This window comes from Amborella trichopoda, chromosome 3 (assembly GCF_054954075.1).
Source record: "Amborella trichopoda isolate Santa Cruz 75 chromosome 3, AtrichopodaSantaCruz75HAP2 v2.0, whole genome shotgun sequence".
Classification (NCBI taxonomy): domain Eukaryota; kingdom Viridiplantae; phylum Streptophyta; class Magnoliopsida; order Amborellales; family Amborellaceae; genus Amborella; species Amborella trichopoda.
Window position 1 is genome coordinate 52,188,110 of NC_142338.1, and position 19,044 is coordinate 52,207,153.

Sequence of the window (19,044 nt, forward strand, 5' to 3'; positions counted from 1 at the left end):
ACATATATACGGATGAGATAAAAAACGCCATCATTGGGGCAAACAATAGAATAGCTTCAATTAGAGCAAAACCCAAAATGGCATTACCAAATGATTGTTTAGTGAATGTTGGATTTCGTGCAAGCAAGTGCGCGCCCGTCTTCGCAACGGACAGGGGGGGGGCAGGGTGGTGCAAGGACATGAGGTGAGCAGTCTTGCTACTGGAGCTCTTTCCTTCATTGACTGGATGAGAAGAGGGGTCTGCATATCCTCACTCGACGAGACTTCTGATCAAGAAGCCCTTTCAAATAATCTTCTACTCAGAAAAAATTAATGATTAAAAAAGTTTTTTTAGCACGACAAGACTCACTTGACATACCCAACTTTTTTTTATTGGCTCACTTGACTTACCCAATTTTTTTTGATTGATCCCATTACTCCTCCTTATCCTCAAAGATCGTCCTCGGAAAGCAAGAAACTTATACGGTAAATAAGTTCCCTTAGAATATATTTTCTCTCTTACCATTAAGGAAAAAAAAGGTTCATCTGAAATAATAGAACTTAAAATAGAAACTTGGTTCCTCAAATCCTAGTCCGCCTCCCTCTTTATATTTATATTTAATTTATATTTGTATTTACAATGTATATATATATTATATAATACAAATAAATATTAGTAATATATATATATATATATATATATATATATATATATATATATTTAAATTTGTTATATATTATATTACAAAATATATATTATATATGTATATTAAATTATTAATATATATTTGTATTGTATATAATATATATTTATGGATAAAATTTTTATTATATATATATATATATATATATATATATATATATATATATATATATGAAAAAGTCGATATAGAGCCCAGGCTCTAAACCATCAAATTAGAGCCTGCCTAAAAAATTTCACTAGAAGAGATTGTTTTGATGTTCAAAAAAGTTAATAGATATTTACAATACAATATATATTATATATTGTTTTATAAATAATATAAAATAATATTTAATATATAATATTTAAGAGATTGTTTTGATGCCCAAAAAAGTTAATAGATATTTACAATACAATATATATTATATATTGTTTTATAAATAATATAAAATAATATTTAATATATAATATTTAAATAAACATGACTTTATATTTCAACAGGTCAAACACAAGTATCTAGAACTTCTTAAACATTCTAGCACTTCTTTCTTCCCAAAGAAGAAGAACTTCAATTTCAATAATACATGCTTTTATAATATTTATATAAATAAAATTTTATAGCAAAAGTTTGTATTGTTGCAACTTCAAATGTAGAATTAAGGTGCACCTTAAAATTTCGTCATGTCCAAAAACCTCTTAATTGATCATCTCGACATCAAGATGTATGAATATAAAAAAGAAAAAAGACTATTGAGTCCTAAAAATAGTGTATCTTGCAACAAATTATCTAGACCATCCATTTCCGTATTTTCAAGTATGTTTATAGATTTACTTGATTTGAACCATTTTTGAAGTTTAAGATTTTATATTTAGAGATGAAAATAGATTATCAAGCCATCTTAAAAACTTTTAAGACCAAAATTATATTTGTGATAAAAACTCTTAACACCAAAATTATATTTGTGATAAAATTTGAAGGTGCACTGTTTAAAGTTGCAACCTTTTTACCCACCACACCCTTAGATATGGTATATCTGGAGTTGATTTAATATGGATAGCTATCCTCAGTATTCGATTGAACGAGCAGAACTCAAAAACCGCCAAGGGCAGGGTCCAAGTAACTGAGAAACCGGCTAGTTCACCCTGCCGAACTTCACAGGTTTCGATTGGGCCAAAAAGTTTTAAAAGATAAACGAACTACAAAAAAAGTCTTAAAAAATATGAATAGTAAAGTTTGAGAGAGCGTGCAAATATACACAAGATTATGGAGGTCCGCATATCCAAAGCCCAATAGCTACATTGGGCTATTTTGATAAAAGATTACACAAATACATGTATCTATATGTAGATGATAATAATATAGCCCAATAGCTACATTTCACTCTTTGGATAAAAGATTACACAAATACATGTATTTGTATCTATGTATAGAGGATAATAATATGAAATTACACAAATATATGTATCTATATGTAGAGGATAATAATATAGCCCAATAGCTACATTTCACTATTTGGATAAAAGATTACACAAATACATGTATTTGTATTTATATATAGAGGATAATAATATGAGATTACACAAATACATATATCTATATGTAGAGGATAATAATATAACCCAATAGTTACATTTCACTATTTGGATAAAAGATTTTGGATAAAAGGTTACACAAATACATGTATTTGTATCTATACATAGAGGATAACAATATGAGTAACCAACTTGACTATGGCAGACATAGAAAAATAATATGAGGCACAACTTGACCAAACAATTTGATTTGACCATTTGACTTGGATTATCTTCAACACTCTCCTTCATTAGGAGAGTAAAGTACAATTTGATTTGACCATTTGACTTGGTTTATCTTCAACACTCTCTTAATGAGGGAGAGTAAAGTGAAGTGCCCAACTTACCAAACTGAAATATTGAAAATTGTAACCTATTTAAAGTGAAGTGCCCAACTAAATTGAAATACGGAAATTGGAATTGGAAGGTTTTTTTGGTTGGCCCGAAAGTTTTTTTCTGGGGCAATTTGGAACGGAAGAACTGAAAGGTTTTTTTGCTCAGTAAGAGGTAATTTGGAACTGAAAGATTTTTTTTGCTCCGCAAGAAGGCAATTTGGAACTAAAAGGTTTTTTTTTTTCTTGGAGGTTTTCTTTTACACTGCAAAAGAGCAATTTGGAACTGAAAGGTTTTTTTTCTTAGAGCTGAAGATGTTTTTTCTTGTGCGGCACTACCGGTTTCCTTTGCACGACATGAGGGCAACGCAATGCCGGTTTCCTTTGCACGACACGAGGGCAATTTGGAACTGAAAGGCTTTTTTGGCTCCGTTTCCTTTGCACGGCACGGGGGCAATTTGGAACTGAAAGGCTTTTTTGGCTCAGAGCTGAGGATTTTTTCTTTTGTGAGGCACTGGAAAAGGAGGTTTTCATGTGCGGAGGTTTTGTTTTGCACGACACTAGTTTTTGAGGTTTTTTTTGCATCGTGCCCGGAGGTTTTTTTGCACGGCACTTTGTGGCCGTGCCCGGATTTTTTTGGGCACCGGAGGTTTTTTTTTGCCGGCACTCCAGAGGTACCGGAGGTTTTGCACGGCACTTTGGGGCCGTGCCCGAATTTTTTTGCGCACCGGAGGTTTTTTTTGCACGGCACGCCAGAGGTACCAGAGGTTTTTTTTGCGTGGCACGCCAGAGGTACCAGAGGTTTTTTTTGCGCAGCACGTCAGAGGTACCAGATGTTTTTTTGCGTGGCACGCCAGAGGTACCAGAGGTTTTTTTTGCGTGGCACTCCAAAGGTAACAGAGGTTTTTTTTTGCACGGCACGCCAGAGGTATTAGAGGTTTTATTTGCGTGGCACGCCAGAGGTACCAGAGATTTTTTTTGCGCAGCACGCCAGAGGTACTAGAGGTTGGCAAGCCAGAGGTACCAGAGGTTTTTTTGCGTGGCACGCCAGAGGTACTTGGGGCCAGGGCAGAGGTACTTGGGGGAAGAGGTTTTGTTTTGCGCGACAGGGCGCCGTGGCTCTGTGCAAGTGCGCCGTGGCCTGAGGTTTTCTTATGGGCTAGAGGTACTTGGGGAAGAGGTTTTGTTTTGCGCGACAGGGCGCCGTGGCTCTGTGCAAGTGCGCCGCGGCCTAAGGTTTTCTTATGGGCTAGAGGTACTTGGGGAAGAGGTTTTCTTTTACGTGGCAAGGTTTTCTTGTGCCGCGTACAGTACTTGTACTAGAGGTTGAAGTTTTTTTGCGCGACACAACACTTGAGGCAGAAAGTTTTCTTTTGCACGGCACAATACTTGGGGCCGGAGATTTTCTTTTACTCTGATACCATGTGCGGGAAAGTTTTCTTTGCGCTGCACAGCACTTGGGACTGGAGGTTTTCTTTTACTATGATACCGGGCCGGGGGTCAGAGTCGAAGGTTTTCTCACGCCTAAATTTCAAGTGATTTGGATTTGTAGAAAAAAAAAATTAAAATTCAAACAATACTGGACACTACTGGACATCTGTGATCGTCAGATCGGCCCATATTCAATTTGGGTTGTTGGTGCATTTAGCTTATCTACATGAGGCTGTTGACTATATCTTTTATATATATGGGTTTGTCTAGAGTTAACAACCCTCAAAATACAAAGGTTAAACTTATTGTGATGGTTGTATATATAAAAAAGATGATTATTTTTGTTTAAAAATTTATTTTAATAGATAACTTAACTATTAAGCAAGAGTAAATTTGAATTTTTTTACAAAAATACAATGGTATTTTGGAAGTTAGTGTCCTGAAATTTTATTTGTAGAGTACCATTGTCTTTTTAGTAAAAATTTCAACTTTACTCTTTATGGAGATGATAAAAGTACCCTTTGTTCCATAGTAATTTTTATAAAATTATCTTTACTTAGATATCACTTTTTTAAAAAAATTTACTATAAAATTAGTAAATCCACCCTTCATAACTCTCTCTATCTTCAATGTTTGTAATTTGAAGAGTTGTGAAGTCATTTGTATATATATATATATATATATATATATATATGAAAAAGTCTTTCCAACGTCTATAGGTAAAAATAAATAGTGATTTCGCCTACCCTCATCACCGTCCAAATTTCATCGTGCGGTCACGATTGTCCTGTAGTGTTTTATTTTTCATTTTTTTTCTAAAAATTCTAATGACCTGAAATTTGGAAGGTATGTACATCTTATTGAGGCGCATCTAATAAAAATATAAAAAACATTATCCGTGAAAAATAAATTGTGAGGGTATTTTGGTCAAATTTTTTCACGTAGAATATTTTTTTATATAATTTTCGAAGATTCCCCTATTTTTGATGAATGCACGTTCCAAATTTCAAGTCATTCCGATCTGTAGAAAAAAAAATGAAAAAATAAAATATTATCGGACAATCGTGACCGCGTGATGAACTTTGGATGATGATGGGGGTAGGCGAAATCACTGTTCATTTTCGCCTATAGGCGTTGCGTAGTGTTTTCCTATATATATAGATAATGATCCTATGAGACCCTCCCATATCCATGTGTCTAGGACCTCAAATGATCACCATTAAATTTGACACAGATCTCTATAAAATTTATCACATGCGTGTGAGACTTGACTTTTCTAGATATTTATGCCAATTTAATAGAGATCTTTTGAGGTCCTACACACATGGGTGTTGGAGGGCCTTACAAGGTCATTTCCCGTACACACACACACACACATATATATATATATATATATATATATATATATATATATATGGAAAACACTACACAACGCCTATAGGCGAAAATGAACAGTGATTTCGTCTACCCCCATCACCGTCCAAAGTTCATCGCATAGTCACGATTGTCCTATAGTATTTTTTTTTTATTTTTTTTCTACAAATAGGAATGACCTAAAACTTGGAGAGTATATTCATAAAAAATAGGGGATCTTCGAAAATTATAAAAAAAAATATTTTACATGAAAAACATTGACCAAAATACCTTCAAAATGTTTCAGGGGTATTTTGATCTAATTATTTTTCATGGATAATTATTTTTATATTTTTATTAGATGTGTTTCAATAAGATGTATATACCTTCCAAATTTCATGTCATTCCGATTTGTAGAAACAAAATTAAAAATAAAATACTACTAAACAATCGTGACCGCGCGATGAAATCTGGACGGTGATGACAGTAAGAGAAATCACTATTCATTTTCCCCTATAGACGTTGGAAAGACTTTATATATATATATATATATATGGAAAATATTGTATTGCCCACTAGCTCATACGAACATATGAGCCCAACGGTCTAGATTCAATCTGGGCCGATCTGACGATCACCGATTTTCGGTAGTATTTGAATTTTATTTTTCTTTCTATAAATCTAAATCGCTTGAAATTTTAGGCGTGTGTATATCGGTATATAATTTTAATATTTTTTATATAAATCCAAATAGTTTTAAATTTGGATTATAAACTCTTTGCATAAAGGCACACCTAATAAAAATATTCAAAAAATAATTCATCTAAAATAAATTAACCAAAATACCCTTGAAACTTTTTAGGGGTATTTTGAACAATTTAATTTATGCTAATTATTATTATTTTTATATTTTTATTAGATTATACTATTATTGAAAAATAGACATTTCAAATTTCAAGTAATTTGGATTTGTAAAAAAAATTAAAATTCAATTATGATCATTGGATTGGTCAAAATTCAATCTAAGACGTTGGGCTTACACTATTTCATGAGCCCATAGGCTTACATGAACTTTTTCATATATATATATATATATACTGACGTGAGCCCACACAAATAAATATGAGCCCAATGACCTATATTCAATTTGGGCAGATCTGACGGTTACGACTTCATTATGTACGTTAGTTTTAGTTTTTTACACAAATCCAAATCACATGAAATTTTAGGTGCGTATTCTTTAAAAATAAAAAAATCTAATACAAAAAAGATACAGAAAGAATCTTATTTTCTCAAAAACTTTCCCCCACAGTTTTTTTTTTTTCGGTCCCCTTGGTCCAATCTTAATAGCATTGAACTAGCTTTTATTTTATTTTTATTGCTTTTTTATTTTTATTGTTTTTGAAAGTAGGGTTTTGTACATTGTTTTAGGGCATTTTGGGATGGGTTTGATGTCTGCATTATCGGACTCCCCCAAAATGGGTAGTCCAATGGGGAAGACATCATACCGGTCTGGAAATTCGTAGTCCGGTATGCTATCCAAGGAGTGGGACCTCTAACCAATGTCACTGTGGCCTTAAGGCCTAACTTCGAAGCAGTCCAATAATTACGATATCGGACCGGTCCCAAAGTACCCTAAAACACAAGATACAACCTTACATTTGAGAAAAAAAGAAAAGAAAAGAAAACAGACCGATGTTGGCAACATCAAACTGAGGGGTAAATTGGGAAAGAAAACTGAGGGAGGATCGACCCTCCATGTAATTTTTGGGAAAATGTAGAACTTTCTATTTTTTTCCAATTTGTTGTGTGTCCATATATAATATTTCGTATTTTAAAATATGATTATATGATTTTGGATGAGATCTTTTAAACTAAATCAAAAGATAATGAGTAAGAAGTTGAATAGATGTTCTCTCATGTATATTTTCATAATCGTTTCAAACGTGACACAAAATCAATTGTAACAAGGTAAGTTGAAGACCATTCGAAAAGTTCCAAAATTCACAGGGCTCCGAGTTTGTTCGAAAAGTTCCAAAATTAACAAGGCTCCAAGTTTGGTCTATGAAACAAAATGATAGTGTGGTCCACAATACTGACTAGCCATGCATTTTGCATGTGGAATCTCATGAATTCAACATAATAACAATATAGAATAATATGTGTCTATTCTGACCAGTCTCATTTTTATTATTTTTCTATTATAAAAGACTTTTAGGAATCTCTTTACGTTAAGAATTTTGGTTAGTAAACTAGAATGCTGGTAATACATTGGTATTTTGGTTAGTAAACTAGAATGCTTGTCGTAGAAGAAATATAATATTGGGGCATTGGAGTAGATTGAAGAGGTATATTAAATGATAATCACTTAATATTTAGTAATTGGATTTTCCTAATTGAATACATATAAGTATACAATAGTTATAATTCAATACATATAATTATATTTTGAATGAGAATCACTCAATATTTAGTAATTTTATATGATTAATATATATACTTATTGGGAGAATATGAGGTCAGTAAATGCCCGATAGTTCAGAATGAATCTGGGCCGATCTAATAGACACGATTGTATTTCATATTTGAATTTTAACTTTTTTTTATACATATCCAAATTACTTGAAATTTGGAATGTGTATTTTTTAAAAATAGGTGAATCTTATAAAAATATTAAAAAAATAATTCATAAAAGTTAAATGGATCAAAGTACCCTAGAACACTTTCAGGGGTATTTGGTATATTTAATTTTGGCAAATAATTTTTGTTAGGTGCGCCTTGATGAAAAGAATAAATTGCCTGAATTTCATGTGATTTGGGTTTTAAAAAAATAAAAATGAAAATACAAAATACCGACATGTCCATGAGATCAATCCATATTCAATCTGGGCCATTGGGCTTACATTGTTCCATCAGCCCATGGGTTAACAAAATATTTTCCCATGATTATTTATTGGGTGCAGTTGGCATACAGATGCATCCGTAGTTGTAGAGGTAAGGAGGTAAGGTGCACCTTCAAGTTTTATCATGGTATATAATTTTGATGTAAAATGTTCTTAGGATTATTTGAAAATCTATTTTTATATCTAATTATAAAAATTTTAATTTAAAAAATGGTTAAAATCAAGTTGATGATCTATAAACATATGAAAATCTTGAAAATGGATGGTGTAGATAATATGTTGTAAAATACACTATTTCTGATACTTAAAATCTTTTTATTTTTCATGGTCATACATCTTGATGATCAATCAAAAGGTTTTTCAATATTAAAACTATATTTTCCTATGGATTTTTTAGGTGCATCTGTAGTTCTACATTATATGGTTGCATCCTTATATAAACTTTTTCCTTATTTACTATAAGTAATTTTTTTTTTTTTTGACAAATGTTATCAATTATTATTGATGACTAACAAATTAGTTACATCACTCACTCATTACATCATTCAAAATAGAAAAGGACTCCATAGCCACACCTCTTTTAGCCAAACCATCCGCAAGACTATTGGATTCTCTATAGACGTGATGGAATGATAAAGATAACTTTTTTTGTAGTTTCACCAATTAGACCCAAATCGAATGCAACAGCCAAGGAACTCATTGATCTTTGTTGCACCACCTAATCACATTGTAGGAGTCACCTTCGACTGCAATATCATGATCCAAACTCATGGCTTTAATAAGGAGTAATCCTTTGAGCAAGGCACTAAACTCTGCCATGTTGGCTGTGGCAATTCCGATAGGTCAAGCATAAGTAAGAATCCATTCCAATCACGTACCACACCTCCTATCCCTGCACTTCTAGGGTTTTCGAGGGGGCTACCATCAAAGTTTAACTTTAACCAGCCTTGTAGCGGAGGTATCCAACAACCAACTGGTCTAGTCTTTACCCTCTTAAACACCATCAGATAGGTTAAATTAATTCACACATCAATCTCAGTACTACCTCTCCCTTCCTCCATGACAGACAACCAACATCAAATCGTATGACAAATACGCTGAATCAGACAATCACAGGGTAAACCAACTCCTTCAAAAGTATGCATATTCCATTCTTTCCACACCTCACAACATACAACTCATTTCACTATTTGCCAGATCCTTGCCCCCAATTTTGGTAAACCCTAAAAAACCAAGAAATGATTCCCAAAACACTTTGAGGAAGAGCTGTAATTAAACCTAAAATCCCAAAGCATATCGACAATGGATTAGTAAATGCGGGATTGACTCTCCATCCTCCTTACACATAAGGCAGACATTTAGCAACATTTTTCCTCTTTTAATGAGATTATCCACAGTCAAAACTTTATTTTTCTTTGCCAACCAAATAAAGCATTGAACTTTGTGGGGAATAGGCCACTTCCATATATGTGAAAGTTGAGGCAACGACCATCTATGGCTATCGTGAAACAAGAGATAATATATTCGTTTAACCGAAAAGAGGCCATCTTTACTATGCTCCCAAATCACTTCATTTTCAACAGAATCGCACAGTACCACCTCTTGTAGAGATAAAAATAAACTCGAAACCAGCTCTATAAAAAAATCATTACCTCTATTATAAAGAAACTGGACATTCCATGCCACCTACCCTCCAATAAACTGATAAGATTCATATAACAAAGCATTTGGAAAAGAGGCCTTTGCAAATAGATCAAGGAAAAAAGACTTCAAAGGTCTACCCCCTAACCATTTTTTGATGCTAAAAATGCACTTTAGCACTATTCCCCACACACCACCTAATATCTCTGTACAAGTATGATTTGAACAAGAAAATTTCCTTCCAAAAAATAGATCTAGATGCACTCTTTTTGCCACCTTCAATCCACACTCCAAATCTGTCAATACCAAATTTCGCAAATAGGACCTTACACCAAAGCTAATTTTATGTATTAGGAATTGTATGCACAGATGGTAAAAAAGAGACGCAACCAAAAAATGTCCCAATAATAAAAGATTTAAAACTAACACTATAGTTTTTTTTGAAATATATCGATTTTTGTATTTTTCTACTCTCTCCTCTTTCAGTGTACCATAGTAATTATTTATTATAATTTCTATTTTTTAGAAATAGAGACATAGTAGGATGTTGGTCATGGTTCCGTGAAGTCCAAATTCAAATTCAAAGTTGGATGGTTCGTTTTGGCAAAGATTTGCTTGATTCTTTATTCTTACAACTTTTAAAATCTTCTCTTGGAAATAACCCCAGTAAACTCTCTCTCTCTCTCATGACATGCACTCTCTATCTCTAGAACACTCTCTCTCCCTTAACACAACACGCTTTCTTTTTTAATACACACGTTCTCTTAACAGCCAATCGCATCAGGAATAAAAGGATAAGATAAATACGATCAAGAAACCATTCAAATAAAGTGTAGGATCAAGAAACCGTAAGAGTTCTTGTTTTTTGTTGTTTTGGTTTATTCTAAAAAAGCCTTGCGAGTTTTTGAAAAAGCCTTGCGAGTTTTTGATTTTTGTTGTTTTGGTTTCATTCTCAAAGAGCCTTACAAGTTCATAAAAAGTATATATATGCATAGAAGGTCCTTACATATTACAGATTCATTTCCTTTGATTAGAGAGAGAGAAAACCAAAGCAATAGTTAGAGAGAGAGGGCGCAGGAGAATCTGCATTCCTCGAGGCTCTCTTTGAGGTACGTTAATCTAAAAAAAATCTGAATATCGGTTTTTTCTATTTATGTCTTTCTTGTGTTATCTTTATTTCTTTTTCTTTTCCCTTTTTTTAATCTGAATTGTTGTTAGTTCCTATAATTTTTTCAACGGTTGATTTTATAAATGACCAAATTCAAAATCCATTTTAAACTTCCAGCATCTGATTAATTGTTTTTTAGGGTTCCCTAACTTTTTTTTATTTTATAAATTCAAATATTGCAAACGAAAATTAATGTCATAACAATTTTATTTACCCAAAAGAAAGTGTCCTGACAATTTTGGGCTTTGAAAATCCAAAATTTAATTGACAATTGAAATTTCAGATTCGAAAATCCAAAAATAGCATATAGCCTCTTGGCAATTTCGGATTTTAAAAAATCAAAATTCATTTTGAAATGAATTTTTGGATTTTTAAAGTTACATTTTACTGTTCCTGGACACTGTCCTACTAACGGAAAAACTAAATTTTTTTTTTTTTTGAAAGTGTGGTCTAAGGATGGAATCCTTAGACCGAAGGAAAATTTTGAAGATTAAAAAAAATAAAATAAAATAAAAAAAAAGTGGGTTGACCGACCTTCTTTATAATTTCCACTTATAATAGGATCATTTTGATTTTTAGATAATTATTCCAGGTCGATACATAATTTACTCTCCTTTATTTCCTATCTTCACAATATTTTGCTCGTTCCTTTATTTTTCAAATATTTTAATCTATTGTTATTATAATCTTCATATGAACATTGGATTTTTTTGTAACGTGATTTTTTTTATTAGTGACCAACAGACCTATTTTGTATAAAAGTTAATGATATAGAAGTTAAAAAAAAATTTCAACAATATTTTGAGTTTAAAAAATATTTTATCATCCAAATTTCTTATAACAAAATTTTAAATGATTCACAAAAGTTATACTGACTAATTTCCAAACTCCTCATAACCATTTTTTTTGTGATGTCTTTTTGAAAACAATATATGAAGAATGAGAGTATAGTTTCCTTGTTTTTTACTACTTGGATAACTTTGTATTTGTGGATGAATTTTCATGTTTCTAAAAATTAGCTGTAATAAAATTCCATATTTTTATTGTAAAAAAAAAAATCCAGATTTTTCAATATAAAAATTATTTGTTTTAATTGATCAAATCTTAAATTTAAAAGGAAAAACATTAGAAATAGATATGTAATATGATGTTAGTCACCGTTCCGTGAAAGTCCGAGCTTAAAAGTAATGCCCAGATTTCGAATGCGTGAAAGCCCAAATTGGACGTAAGGCATGTCACTTGATGAGAATTACGTCTGTGAAATGATTTCATGCTCCCACAGGATTATACTGTCCATTTGCTCCCTCAGGCAAGACTCAAATTCGATATATTTTTTGCATCCCAATTTTGGGGATATAATCTATAGAACCTAGCCACCAACATGGGGGATATAATCTATAGAACCTAGCCACCAACATCAAAGAAAATAATAATAAAAATAATAATAATAATAACTCACACCCTCGGTGAGCCTAAAAAAAGAAAGGAAAAGTCTACATAGAGCCGAGGCTCTAAACAATCAAATTTGAGCCTACTTCAAAAATTTTAGTAGAAGAGGTTGTTTTGATGCCCAAACATCAAGATGCATGGACGCGAAAAAAAAATGAATTTCAAGTTCTGGAAATAGTTTATTTTGTAACGCATTTTAGGACCGTCAATTTTCAAGATTTTCAAGTTTTAATAGATCTGTCGATCTACACTATTTTTGAAGCTTTAAATTTTCTAAATAAATATAAAAATATATATCAAGGCTATCACAAAGATTTTCAGCATTGAAACCACATGTCTCGATACTATTTGAAGGTAGGCTCTAATTTGATTGTTCAGAACCTACGCTCTATACAAACCGCACCCAAAAAAGAATGACATCCCAAGATTGAAACCGAACCTTCCAAATTTTTGATCGTAATAGTTACACTTGGATCCCAATCATTCATATGAAAAAAATCTCCCATGGAGCTATATAGCTCGAGGGAGTTTTGTACAGAATGCTCCCTCGGGAGCATGCATTAGGAAGGGCGTACTCACGCATACTACACTTCTGGATGATTTTTGGATGAGGCATGTGCCATGAATTCATTTTTTTGATACCACAGGGTATATTCATTTTTTTGATACCACGTATGGATTTGTATATCTATGTCTATTTTGTTTACAATCATAAATACAAAACTGAATGCAAATGAATGGGTACTATGGATTTTGGTATCTCAATTTACAATATTGGCATAGCAAAACAAAGGATCAAACAACATAAATAAGCATTGGGAGCTAGTTTCAAAGTCACGAAATGGTACACGAATGTCAAGCTTGAAAATATGAGAAATTTTCAATTCAAAATTTGTGAATTTATTCCAAAGAGAAAGTTATCATTACATTTTCATATAAAAATAATTCATTACAGAATTTGAATCTCTAAGCTATCAGTGTAAAGAACTTCATATGGCATAATGCTTCTTTGAGAAGGAAGAAGGTAACATTTGCATTGTAAAAGGATTCTGAGGTAACATCCCAGCAGTAAAGGGAGCGCAAAGGGGTTTGGTGCTCAAAAGAAATAAGGATTTCCATGAAGAATATATCCATCCATTGCCAACTGATATTGAGGCAAAAAGAATAAGGAATTCCATGAAGAATATATCCATCCATTGCCCACTGAAACTGAGGCCAAAAGGAATTAGACCCTCTTGGTGCCATAAAGTCACTGGAGTGCGTCTGAAATTGAATAGGTTCGCATATCTTCTTCCTCTTCGTCGCTAGTTGCTCACCAGCAGGTAGCTTCTGTTGAACTTCCTCTTTAGCATTCTCTTCTGACACCGGCTCCTTCTTACTCCTTGTTTCAAACTTGGTGTCAACACTTTTTTCATTTCCAGAAAGAGCATGGGAGTGTGCTTTAGGGTAGCCATTAATACTTAGCGGAGCATGTGAGCAATCTGGGTCACCATTGAATCAGGAATGCGAGCTCGTATCACTCGATTTTGACTCCTTGGTTCAAACTTGGTGTCAACACTTTTTGCATTTCCAGAAAGAGCATGGGAGGGTGCTTTAGGGCAGCCATTAACACTTAGCGGAGCATGTGAGCAATCTAGGGTCGCCATTGAATCAGGAGTGCGAGCTGGTATCACCTTCTTAATATCAAAATCGGGATTTCCGTTTGTAAGACAATGTTTAATGAAGTGACCAGGAGTGATGCATCTATGGCACACATAATCTTGTGGAGGTGTCCTGTCTTCGAAGCCTCCTCCTCCTTGCTGCCTTCGCCAGATTAAAGAAGTTGATTTTAGACAGGCATGCCTAAAACCTCGTCCTCGACCAAAGCCATGACCTTCCAGTTTTTGCCGCCAAACTAAATCATTTGAATGCAGCCTTAATCCTGCTGTCTTCATTCGCCTTATTCGAAAGGGAATCATTTGAATGCAGCCTTAATCCTGCTGTCTTCATTCGCCTTGTTCGAAAGGGCCTGACTTGACTGAATTGGAGTCGAATTCAAATCGTCCCCAAAATCATGCCAATCAGACTCATCAACCAATTTCACTTCATCGTCACCAAAATCATCCCATTCATTCATAGTTTGTGGAGTTTCTGAAGTTTTTGGCTCTGGTTTTTCAGTGACAATGAGCAAGACACGCCTTTTCCTTTTTGAAACCACACGAAACAAAACCGAACTTTTTGGCTCTTGTATTTCAGTCACAATGATAGAGAGACGCCTCCATTTTGGAACCAACCCCAAGAGGAAACTGTGTTTGGGCACCAGCGCCTCATCCACGGACTGTTCATTTGTTTTTGAATTAAAAACAAAAAGATCGTCACCCTGCGCAAGTTCTTGCGCTTGAATATCTTTCGCTTCAAATTTAAAACATTTATGAAGTCACCTTCGATGGGTACTTGAATATCTTTCGCTTCAAATTTAAAACATTTATGAAGTCACCTTCGATGGGTAGAGAGGCGAAATGCTTTGCACTTTTAAACTTAATAGTAGACAGCCATTCTCTTCCTGTTTTCTCTGCACAAAATATAAAGAACCAAAAGTCAAAACAAAATTTCCGGAAAAGGAGTGAGAAGGAAAAAAAAGAAAAACAATTCCTTGTTTTATACCAGAGCAAGGATTAAAGTAACTGATAAAACATATTTGAGCAAGTATTAGAGAAGCTAGTAAAAACTACATGGGAGAAGTATTTTATATGTCTTATAAAAAGTGGACTCATATTCAAGAAGAAGAAAAATTCATTCAAGAACAATAAAAATTAAAAAGAAACAATCCCATGTATTATCTTTTTCTAATATATAAACAACAATTATTTTTGTTTTGTTCCATAAATAAACACCTGCTACAATGAGTTTTGTGTTTTTATTAAATAAACAGAAATTATTCATGTCTTTCTTCAATAAATAAGCAACTGATAATGGATACCTCTTTCAAGTTTAAGGCAAAGGTAAAATCCTTCTTTTAGTTTTTGGAGTATGCAAATCTTTCCATTCAAAATCCTAAAGATGAACCTTTCATTTTTATTTGGCAGTGCATCTTATAGTCAATGGTCGTCTTGATTCATAGATGGAATTACTCAATTAAACAATCAATTGAAAATTTAAGCTACCTAGTAGAAAACACAAAACAAACCATACGTAAACAATCCAAGGTAAACAAAGCATAAAACAACCCAAGATCGAGAGAGAGAAATTAAAACCATACATAGAGCACAAAACAAACCATAAAACAACCCAAGATCTTGAGAGAAAAAAAATTATGCATCAAAGAAAGAATCTGAATACCAAAATCCCTCTCAAACTAAACCAAAATCTGGATGGAGAAATCAATACCTTCAGGAAAAAAATTACATGCAAAAATACGTACCAAAATCTAGAGAGAGAAACAATTTGATACTTCAAAGAAAAAAACTGACTTCAAGAACAAGCCTCTCTCTCTCTCTTGAGCAGAGACTCTCTTGACTCTCTTTTAGAATGCCCCTTCTGCTGGCCTCACGTGATAATATGTCTCTCTCTCTCAATCAGCCTCACAAGACCTGATAGAATGCCTCTTTCTCAATCAGGGGGACTATTTATTAACAATTTGTATGTAAGAAAAGTCTTATACGAGTCAGTTAATTGGACGGTACAAAACAAATTCCTCTTAAAATGGCAAATTTTTAAATTTCAAGAACTTTATCTTTTTGTATTATAATTATCTTTATCTGGAATTCCTAAAAATCTATTATCTATTATTAAGGGTAAATTGGCAGATTTTTAAAGTTCAAGAACTTTATTTTTGTTGTATTATAATTATCTTTGTCAATTTTTATGTAAGAAAAGTCGAGTCAGCTAGAGCCTTACAATTGGACGCTCCAAAATAAATTCCTCATAAAATGGCAGATTTTTTAATTTCAATAACTTCATTTTTTTGTATAATAATTATCTTTATCTAGAATCTCTAAAAATCTATTATGCCCTTATCTATTATTACGGGTAAAACGGCATATTTTTAAATCTCAAGAACTTTATTTTTTATATAGTAATTATCTTTATCTGGAATCCCTAAAAATTTATTAGTGGGATTGTTTTACAGGTATGTTTAGATTCAGAAGTATATTTCAAAATTCGTATATTTCAAAAACATCCAGATTATTCTACTCCAAGTTTCTATTATTGTATTTTTCTAATCCAAGTTTGAAATACCTTGGATATTCAAAATCCTTGGAGTAGAAAAAAAAAAAAATTGGTATATTTCAAGAGTGAATGGTCCTAGGGACCTCTTCTCTCTCTCCTTTTTCAATGTCCCATAGTAATTATTTATTATAAGTAATTTTGGTCTCTAACCAAGTTTTGAAAAATGTGATGGATGATTCCTTGGGTCATTAGACAAATTTATATAAGCTCTCTAAATCTTCTAAGGATAAATAAAAAAATAAAAATATCCAGATTCAATGGATAATTCTCTCTCTTTCATATACCTATTTGTCTGGTTTCTTGATCGTCATTGTAATTCAATTACTATTTTTATGGTTTCTTCAAATTGAGAGACAAGGTGAAGAAAGGGAGAGAGAGGGCAAGAGATGTAGAGAGTGAGAGAGCTCAAGTAGGGAGTCCTTCATATCTTAGGTTACTAGGAGTTTACCTCGTATTCGGTGTTCCTGCAGGACCCAGATGAGTATTTGGTCCTCTAGGCAGAACACGATGACTACATATATCGTTGAAATTCTTCAAAAAATATTTGATTATCCTTGTGATCATTTTTGCCAAGAGATGGAATTAATAAGATAATATCAAAACCATGTAGGATAGAAAAAAAAGAAGAAAAAAGAAGAAGGAATTAAAGTATCCATTATGAGAATGCTCATTTTCTTGAGCTCATAATTTGATTAAACACAAGCACGAATATCAAACGAAATTTTCAGGAATTAAAGTATCCATTTTTTATTCAATCGTGTTGGATTTACTTTCATTATAACACTTTCATTGTTATTGGGTTCTGGTTTCTCATGTAACATGACTCAACACGATTGAATCAAAATCCAAGAACCCAATAACAAAGAAAGTAATACATGGGACTAAGAGAAAAATACGGCACAAAGGAGAAAATTTCACATGTAATTATTTTTTTTAAGAATCGCCCAAATTATTCTAAAACAAATGAAAGGATTAAAATATATAATAATGATAAGGAACTTACTTCAATGCAATAGCTCTAACAACCAAAAGGATTAAAATATATAATAATGATAAGGAACTTACTTCAATGCAATAGCTCTAACAACCAAGCGTGAACCAGAGAACCACCTATGTGAGTCTCTTCTCAAACTTCCTCTTCCTCTCTAAATTAGGTGTAATATTCTTAATTTATAATACAAGGGGATTCATTATATTATAGGATCTGGGTGGCTTGATATTTAAACTTATGATTAAGATAAGATAAGGATCTTTTCGGATTAATGAATAAAAGCTTGGAATCTTGTCTCAAAAAATAAATAAATAAAAATAAGGATCTTTCAAAATAAAAATCGAGTTATTCTAGATTACTATTCGTTGGGTGCGTTGATAATATCTATCTGAAGAGAGAGAGAAAAGAGACACGTTGGGATAAAATAGGAGAAAAATATGGAAAGTTGAATCTAACGGTTGAGATTATCCGGTAGCTGTCTTAATACGGTCCAGATGAAGAGAGAGAAGTTGGTGGCTGTCCTAATACAAAAGAAATAGGATAGAGAGAAGTTGAGATAGATAAGAAGAGGGAGAGAGGGCCATTACAATTTATTTAAAAACTTAAATTTCAAGATTTTCTTTTTGATACTTATCCGATTTTCCCTCTCTCTCTTAAAAACTTAAATTTCAAAGTCATGTAATAAGATTTTAATCCATAAGTAATCAAGAAAATCTTAGCACCAAATCCCAACTATTTACCTTTAAATTTGGACTTTCACGGAACGGAGACTAACAACCTATTACATATCTATTTTTAATGTTCCTCCCTTTAAAATTAAGATTTGTTCAATTAAAACAAATAATTTTTATACTGAAAAATCTGAAAAAAAAAATAAAAATATTTGACACTAAAAATCTGGAATTTTATTACAACTAATTTTTAGAAGCATAAAAATTCATCCAAAAATACAAAGTTATCCAAGTGGTAAAAAAACAAGGAAATTATACACTCATTCTTCTTCTTTTTTTTTTTTTTTTAAAAAAGTCATCACAAAAAAAAAAATTGTTATCAGAAATTTGGATGATAAAATATTTTTTAAATTCAAAATATTGTTGAAAAATAAATTTAACTTATATATCATTAAATTTTATAAAACAATAGGTTTGTTGGTCACTAATAAAAAAAACATCACATTACAAAAATTCAATGTTCTTATGAAGATTATAATAATAATAATAGATTAAAAAATTAGAAGAAAAAACAAAAGGAACGAGCAAAATATTCTGAAGATAGAAAATAAAGGGGAGTAAATTATGTATGGACTTGGAATAATTATCTAAAAAACAAATTAT

At 32.3% G+C, this 19,044-nt stretch overlaps 1 long non-coding RNA gene across 1 annotated transcript; it reads right to left on the reverse strand.

Annotated features, from left to right (window-relative positions):
- Positions 1 to 13,387: 13,387 nt before the first annotated feature.
- Positions 13,388 to 16,093, reverse strand: LOC148782952 (uncharacterized). The gene is made up of 2 exons (XR_016051625.1): positions 15,911 to 16,093; positions 13,388 to 15,061 (listed from the first exon to the last, which is right to left on the reverse strand). It is a non-coding gene; the product is annotated as an uncharacterized LOC148782952 (long non-coding RNA).
- Between the last annotated feature and the right edge of the window lie 2,951 nt (positions 16,094 to 19,044).